This window comes from Callospermophilus lateralis, chromosome 12, assembly GCF_048772815.1.
Source record: "Callospermophilus lateralis isolate mCalLat2 chromosome 12, mCalLat2.hap1, whole genome shotgun sequence".
Lineage (NCBI taxonomy): Eukaryota > Metazoa > Chordata > Mammalia > Rodentia > Sciuridae > Callospermophilus > Callospermophilus lateralis.
The window spans coordinates 103,081,391-103,090,630 of NC_135316.1; the positions used below are offsets into that span (position 1 = coordinate 103,081,391).

The following is a 9,240-nucleotide window of genomic DNA, read 5'->3' on the forward strand; positions in this document are numbered from 1 at the left end:
TCTCATTAGATAAGCTTCATTCAGGCACAAGTGTTAGTGCTGTTGGCCATGAAGTCAATGTTAATGAATCAACAATAGGGCAATCCCAGAAAAAAAGATGAGGGAATTTGTTAATTTGTATGTAAAACCAATCCAGAAAGTAATAAAGTTAACATGTACAGTGTGTGATAAGATATGAAAAAGAGGCCAAAATGGCAGATCAATGAAATAACTGTTGGTTAAAAGACACAGTATACAGTATTGTTTTGAGGCAGAAAGCAAAAAAAAAAAATCATGTTACCCAGTGTGAGGACAACGGTCAAGCGCTTCTCAGCTAGCCCTGGCTGGCTGGCTTGCTTGTTGCAAAAGGTCACAGGGCAGGACAATTGTTCAGCCTATGGGTTGGGCAAGTCTGCAGATCAGGAGACAGAGGAAGACTTTATAAAAGTTAGTTAGTGGTCCTGGAGAGGCCACTCACACAGAGTGACATGCTGGAAGCACCTAGGTTGGCAAGGATTGGCCTATGGAGCTGCCATCCAGAGTGTTGGCCTCCAAAGTGCCCAGTGGGGCTGATCAGGATAACACAACTGGGCAGCCCACCATCTTCACCAACCTGCCTGGTGTGTCGTTCCTCCTGCATGTCATTCTCCATTGCTGCCTATCCATCAACCATCCCAAGAAGCAGGAAATGTGGACCACGCTTTCTCTGCCCAGGTTCCAGGACATAGTCTGAGGAAAGATGGAGGATGTGAGGGGCCTTCACACTTCACCTCATCCCTTCTACCTATTGCAATATACAACGCAACCACACTTGGATTCTTCCAAACAACTTTTAATTTCTCAGTGTCTTCCTTAAGTCCTATGGAACAAAAAGCTGCCATTGGATACATCCCAGGATAAAGGTTGCTTTCATTTTTATTTCCCCAATATAAAAATAGAGATATCAAAAATATCTACTGAGAATTTTTTTAAAAGTGTTGTGTGAAAGAAAGTTTTTTAAAAAACATGAGATTTGTATGAAACACAAATTGGTATAAATATACTTTGAATACAACCAGAGATATAAAAAAGTGTGCTCTATATGTGTAATAAGAATTTTAATGCATTCTGCTGTCATATATTTAAAAAAAAACATGAGACTGACTTGTTTTACAAAGATGTTGGCAAATAGTGTTTTAGCTAATAAAAACATTGTGACCACAGACATAAAGCAAACTGATCCTGTACTTTCTAACTTTGGAGCCAGGGTTTAGAATTTGCTGATCTAGTGTTTGTTGTGACCTTACAGATCATAACTTCTATGAAGAGCAAGAATCAACTCTGCATTCCTGTCATGTTGAACTCAGCATGCCCATGCTTTGATCATGGATGTGGAAGCAGAAGGAACATATTTTGAGTCCAGGTGAAGCTTTCAAAGCCATCATATCATCTAACATGCCCCTTTTTTCTCTTGGCCACATGGTCAGGGGTCATGTACTTGTCTACAGTTAATCCACAAGCCAGGACCTGAACATAAGATGTCAAGGAACAATGCAATGATTACTGTGCCAGAAAAGATGGAGGGCTGTGAAGCACTGAGATCTAGGAGGTCACTTGGACTATAGGTCGACCTCGCCTGTCCTGAGAAAGGAGGATCCTCTCCAACCCAGACAACACACCAACTGACTTGGATGAAGAAGGCTGCTGTGGAGGTGATGAGAAGCAATCAGATTCTGGGTATTTTGAAGACTGAGCCAACACATTTTGCTGATAGATTTAATGTAGGACCAGAGAGTGAGGAGACAAAATTTTTGGCCTTGAACAACTAGAAACATAACATTTCTGTTAACTGACAAGTGCTGAAAGAAGAGCAGACTGAAGAAGTTGCACAGTTAAGTTTGGAGCATGAAAAGTTTAAGATTCCCATCCAGTATATGCAAGTGGAGGTACCAGACAAGCAGCTGGAGTTTCAGGAAGTCCAACTGGAGGTTCCAACTTTGGAATCTTCAGGAAGTCAATGTCACTTAAGGCCATGCAATAAGATATCATCATCCAGGGAGCTAAGTGTAGGTAGACTGAGTTCTATAGCAAGCAGACATCAGAGGGCAGAAGAAAAGGAGGAGATAGTAGAGGACACTGAAGCAGGGGAACAGGTGGACAATCAGCAGAGCACTGTCCTGAAACCCAAAGAAAATCTTTTAAGAAGAAACATTCATTTTCCAGTTTGGGGGTGGGTGGAGTCTAATCCTAGGCTTCTGGAAAAGATTGGAGGAGGGGGTTAATTGGAGACAACCGATGGCAGAAAATTGGCAGATCTTAAAATTGTGCCAGCTGGGAAGGGAGCCATGTTCCCTGGGTCCAGAGTCTGTATCACATGCAGAGCAGAGAAGGATGGATTTGAAGCTGAAAGGCAACAAATTGATAACTGGCACACTACCCAATGGAATAAGAAGATCTTAAAGAAACTTTCCAGTTTTAATTTTCTCTACTAAAAAGCAATCTTAGGAATGAGTTCAGCACTTAATATGGTTGAGCTTAGCATTTCCCAAGCTTCCCTGATAGTAAGAATCACTGGGCTCTTTATTTAAAATATATATTGTAGACCTCCATGAGAGATTCAGAATCAGTAGGTCTGGAAGAACACTGTATTATTATAAGAACACTTGTGTGATTAAGATCTTTGGACAAGGTTTGAGACACTGGCTGAGGAAACTTTTTGCCCAGTATTTAAGTGATAACAGCTTCCTGATTTAAATATGTACACTGGGTATATATCTTATCTACCTCAAGGAAACAACTTATAAGTTCTCTTTACTATGTCTAAACTGATTTAACAAAAAAAATTTCTTGCAAACTTAATAGTCCTTTTTTAAAAATCACCAGTTTGTCTGTATTTTTAAGTCTTGAGGTAGTGGAATGCTGATAATGACTGGTTCGGTTTATTGCATCTCTACCACGTACAGTCTCCTTATAATAATAGTAATAATGTTTTGCCACTGTGGAAGGTATTGTTTCTCACTTGTCTCTTATAAAACCCTCAAATTTATAGTTGAGGAAACAGAGATCTTGTTAAAGGTCAATTAGTTAATTAGAAGCAGAACAAAACACAGAAGACAAGATCCTTTAACTTCTGACTGCCTGCCTTCCTACCATATTCTCTGCCTCTCTTGCTCAATTCAGGGTGCTTGGGGTCATCATTTGAATCAACTTATGATTGGAAACCTAAACCTAACTGGGTTTTCTGGCACCCCAAGTGTGGGAGATGATTAGAATTTATGAAATCCCACACAGGTGCTAGAAATGATTTCAGACAGGCAAGTCCTGGCCTGAGCCCATGGAGAGACCCAGTGCTCTCCGGGGTGCTTTATGCAGTGAAGCCACATAGGGCAGGAACTACACCTTGAACAATTCCTTCATTGTACTATTTAATGTTCATCATCAACATAGGAATTTAATGTTAGAAAACTCAGAGAGAGTATGTTTTTGTTGATTAACACATGTCAGAAATTGGGGTGAAACAGAATAAATGCAGTGCTACAGTTGAGTTCTTAATTTCCCCCAAAAGGCTGGATCCCCTTTACCTTGTGTGGTGTTCCTTTTCTCCTTTGCTTCCGGGCCATGAAGTAACTAGTGTGACTCTGCCAAATGCTCCTGCTATGATGTGCCACCACAACAACTAAAGCAATGTGTCCCACCAATAATCAGGGTTTGAAATCTTGAATCCATGAGCCAAACTAAACCTTTTCTCTTTATAAATTTGCTCTTTATAAACTTTTCCTGTCTATAAATTCATGCCTGTAATCCCAACAGCTCAGCAGGCTGAAGCAGGAGGTCTACAAATTCAAGGCAAGTCTCAGCAACTTAGTGAGGCCCTAAGCAAATTATCCAGACCCTGTCTCAAAATAAAATATGTGGCTCAGGGGATGTGGCTCAGGTTAAGCACCTTGGGATTAAATCCCCAATACTGAAAAAAAAATTTTTACTCTCAGGTATTTGTTATAGTAAGGGAAAGCTGACAAAATGCCCTGTTAAAGTTATTTTGTTTGTTTGTTTTTGTACTGGGAATTGAATCCAGATGCACTTTACCACAGAGTTACATTCCCAGTCCTGTTCTTCTTCTTATTTTTTTTTTTATTTTGAGGAAAGCCTCACTAAATTGCTGAGGTTGACTTCAAACTTGAGATCCTCCCGACTCAGCCTCCTCAGCAGCTAATACAAATGTGCACCAGATGTGTTAAAACTCTTTTAAGTCAGAAAAAATTCTAAAGAAATTCAAGTTAGAGTGTTTTATATTAGGATACAAGGAGTCACATTTCAGTCCAAAAGCTGAGGCTCTGTGGCCTGGGCTTTTCTGCATAGAGCCATAGAGTAGACCTGGAAAAACAGAGGTTCTAAGGCCTCACGAAACGCTGGAAATTTAGCTTCCAGGAAAATCACTCCAAGCCTCCACCATAAAGCATATAACTCTCTGCATCTTTCTATTTGCCTCTAGCCAGGAGACTATGCCTAGTCAATCACCTACTGTCGAAACATAGGTGGCTTACAGCCTTTCTTCCCTTAAGGAGAGACCATAGATTGAATTTCTCTAAGGTGGGGAATGGAACACACATAAGCCACCCATTCACAAGACAAGACCTCTAGTCTTAAAGACATCATTGAACAACCCCTATGCTATCTGTTGGAACACCCTGGAGAGGGAGGACATACACTTCATATTATAGACACTCGAGCAGAAGTTCAAATCTACTGGACTTTGAAAAATTGAAGATAATTAAAAAATGGGGAAAAAACACCTTTTATAAAGAAGCACAGGGTAGAAAGATGAAGCCTAGATGTTGATACTAGTTCGAATTTGAAGGACAAAAAGGCAGAAGCTAACCAGCAAGTGTCAGGGTGGATGCCTGTGCAAGTCAGGAAGCCACTTGCCATCAGTGTTAATGAAGTCACCAGAGCCTTGGAAAGGCGGAAACTGCTCTTGGTTCTGGTGTGTAAGTCGGTCAAGTCTGTCAAGCCTGCCATCATCGCCTCACACGTGATTCAGTTAAGTGTAAACAGAATTGTTCTTGCCTGTCAGGTTCCCAGTCTCAGTGAGACACTCCACCGTGTCATTGACTTAAAATGTGTGCTAGCAGTGGGGTTCCAAAAAAAAATACCACTGACTTTGTGGACGAAGTAAGAGCTATCATTCCCAGAGTGACCAGTCTAACTGTACCTTGGCTTCAAAACAGAATTGAAGATTTTTGAGACAATTTAGAGACTGAATCTTTGGGAAGCCAAGATAAAGAGACTTTGGAAACTTCATTTGCAGACCTCTCGAAGCACAAGAGAAAACTTAAAGGTCAGCATGTCTCTGTAGCATTACAGCTTCTTAAAATAAAGAAACTGATTCCCAACCCTAATAAGATAAGGAAACCACCCAAAAGTAAAAATACTACTTCAAAATAATCTTGTATAAACTTTTCATTTCAAGCAATCTATAAAAGGACAGCTCGTAAAGAAGCCTTGAAAAAAATAAAGTGAAATATACATATATATTGAAAATCCTAACAAATTAATAGTATCATGATTAAAAAATAAAGAATAATAATTCTGTGTACTAATATTAATCAGGAAGTATTGCAAAGTCAAAAATATAGAACAGAGAGAGTGTACTATGCTTTTTCAGTATACTATACTACCATTTGTGTGAAAAAGGTAATAGGAAAGATATAAATATGTGCATATTATAGATAGATAGGTAGATAGATAAGTATGCATATTCTTTATATACATAAGATCTTTCTGGAAGAATACACAATTTAAGAGTCTAAAAATTTTTACATTCTTCAAATTGAGATGTCTCTTGGGCATTCCTGTCTTCCTGTATTGCACTAGCAAGAATAATGCTGTTCTGTTTTCCTAACACATTTCTCATCTCACATATAAGAACACCAAAACAACAGAAATGGAAAAACTATGCCATTGTTAATAACCAAGTGGCATGAAAACTGGAAAGTTAAAATAAGTTAAGCAAACACACAAAGAATAGCTTTGAGAACTTACTCTGAGTAGGAGGCAGCATGAGAAGTTAGTGAGCATTATGGAGCACTAATCTTTACCCAGGAAGGACACGGTGTACAGCTCAATGCAATTCACGATGCACTTAGGTCCTAGGTACACAGCTAGAAAGCTCTGACTCTCAGACAACCTGCCTTATTTGCTGTACTGTTTCACTATAAGGCAATTTGTGAGTATTTGCCCCTCACTGTCTGACTTGCAGTTCAGACAAGGATACTGACCACAGAAGGAGATACACTTCCTGTTGTAGATATGACATTATCAATGTTTCACTGGAGCGAAAACAAACAGAACATCAGTGAGGGTGTGGTAGTAATCAGGGCTGTTCAAATATCCTGCTTATTGTTCTTGCCACAAACTCCATATATGTATCTACCCAAAGTTCACATGTTGAATCCCAGTCCCCAGAGATGGTTTTTGAAGGTGGAAGGGAACTAGGTCATGATGAGATGGGAGTCCTCAGGAAAGAAATTAGTGCCTTGGAAAAGAGGCCTCAGAGACTTCCCTTCCCCTCCCCCCTTATTTTACTCAGTGAAAAAAGATGGCCATTTGTGAACCACAGAGCAGCCCCTCACCAAACACTGAGTTTGCCCACAACTTGATCTTGGATTTCCCAGGTTCCATCCTGGAAGAAATAAAATAATGTATCTATAAGTCATCTGAGCTATGGTATTTTTATACAGCACAAGAAGATTGACCATTCCTTTGCACACGGCCCCTTCTCTGTCCTGGTCTGTCCTAGAGCACATCTTTAAAATTCTCTTATATTAACTAACAATGGAGTACACCACTTTGAAATTGATTAAATTGCTTCTCAATCTTTTGTCTAAGATCAAGTATAAATTGATTCAAGACTTTTTCTTCCTTCTGACTTTCAAAGAAATTTACACCATGGGAAACTATCACCATAATCTCGTTTTTCTGCTCCCTTAAACTTGGACTTGGCCAAAGGATGTGCTTTGGTCAACAGAATAAGAGCAGAAATAATTGAAACTCTAACAGCTAGTGCATGCTTCCCCACATTCTTTTTTCCCCTGCCACGGTGACCAGCTACAATGGATAGTGCCTCCTCTCTCAACCTGGATCTAAGAGCAAAAATAAGCAGGAGCAGCATCCCATGCGCCCCTAGAGTAAAAATGTAGCACGAGTGAGAAATGTCATTTATATCACAGAAACTTGGCTTCTGGGCTGTCATGGCATAGCCTGGACTATCTTGATTGAGGCAGAGGTTTGATGCAATTATTTACTGAGGAGGCAGTGAAGCCACTGGAGAAGGCCACAGAGAGGGTCTTGTGCTCATGATGGAGTTAGTGTCTTGGCTGCACACAGAGAGAAGCCTAGTACTAAGCCCTCCTCCTGCTTGTCCTGGGGTATGCCATCTGCCTTAAACAAATAATCAAATAATCACCTGCTACATTCTTTAATGTCTTTAAATCTCCAGGCACTAATAACCTCTGGAAATAAAATTATTTTTCTGCCCAGTTTCTACTGGTTCTGCAGAGAGAAGAGGTAAACCTTCCATCCCAGGGACAGCAGGTTGTGAGGGAGGGGATAAAGAGCAGCTTTGGATCCAAAGACAGGATGAATGGTGCAAGACTTTCAGTGTGGTCTATGATTTGTTTACCTCCATTAAATACAGTCTTTATGACCACTCCAAGTATTCATTTCTTTCCAAAGGCATCTATTTTTTCTGCATGAAAAACACATACTTCTCCTACATATGTAACATTGGCTCTATTTCTTGTATGACCCTGGCCCTACTATGCTGAAAGAACACTGTCCCTTCTCTGTCCTGGAGCACATCTTTAAAATTCTCTTAGATTAACTGACAATAAAGTACACCATTTTGAAATTGATTTAATTGCTTCTCAATCTTTTGTCTAAGATCAAGGACAAAATTGATTCAAGATTTTTCTCTCTTTTCTGACTACAAAGAAATTTACACCATGGGAAACTGTCACCAGGTGGTCACTGTTCCAGTTCCTGCAGCACTCAGTCCTCTATCCAGAAGTGGGGAGCCTGAGCCCTGAGCCACATGGCTGCAGGGCCCACCTGCACATCTAGCAACTGATTGCTTATGACATGCTGCCTCCATTGCTGGGTCTTCTAGAAAACAGAGAACTTAAAGCCCAGAAGGAGGCTGTCTAGGTGGTGGCTAACATCACAATAGGTTCACTTTGGACTAACAGTTGTTCCAGCTTGTCCAATCTGGAGTCTTAGAGCCACTGGCAAAGCTGCACACTATCCCGATGTTAAAATTGTTCTAGTATCCTCAATGTTCTCTCTTATGTCACCAGATGGCAGAGAAACTGTTTGAGAAGGAAAACTTTGTTTTCAAATAGCAGAACTCAGTGGGATTAATAGAATTGAGGATTTACAATTTCATGAGAACCATCAGGTTGGTCAGACTGCCCTGAATATCCTCAAGAAACATTGCTAAGAAAATGATGGAATCATTTTACCAATCAAGGACCAAGACTGAATTCATAAAGTGCTTAAGAACAAAATAATAGACTTCTACAACCTCTAACCAAACATCAAAGGATAACTTCTTTAAGAATCAGAAATCCTATGTCTTAGTATATCACAAATGTAAAACTTTAAAAACTTAAAAAAATGTTCAACACTAAATAAAAAGAAAAAAGGGCTCTCCATTATTACCCTTCCACGCAAATTGAGGCCCAGAGAATTTTTTGTCTAAAATCATAAGCCAAAACAGCCAGGACTGAAGTTCAGGTTCCTAGTGTCCCAAAGCCAGGTCTTCCAAAGCCAGTGTTTCCCAACACTGATTTCCTCAAGTGGCTAGACATGGGTGGCTATTGACCATTGCCTTGCCCTATCAGTCTGTGACCTCTACAATTTTAATTTTCCAGAATTTCTCTCCACTTTCTTTATAATCGTTCAGTTGTCTGACTTCCCATTTGTAAGCCCTCTCAGCTCATAGACTGTATCAGCTATGCTATACCTCAAGTCAGCATACTTGTTTACAAATATAGTAGTGCCTAAAACCATAGATAGTACCTAACTCTAGATAATGCACTGCTAACCAAGACTGCTATCAAGTAACTGTTATGAAGGTAAGATGTGCAGTCTAGGTACACTGGATGAAGAGATGATTCATAGTCCAGGCAGGATGAATCAAAATGACAAGAGATTCCATCTGGTTTCATCAAAAAGATGTGCAATTTAAAACTGAAGAGTCGTTAATATCTAGATTTCTCCACT

General features: G+C 39.9%; 1 pseudogene; it reads left to right on the top strand.

Moving 5' to 3' along the window:
* The first annotated feature begins 502 nt into the window (after positions 1-502).
* On the top strand, positions 503-5,403 carry LOC143411510 (ribonuclease P protein subunit p38-like; annotated as a pseudogene).
* Positions 5,404-9,240: the final 3,837 nt, after the last annotated feature.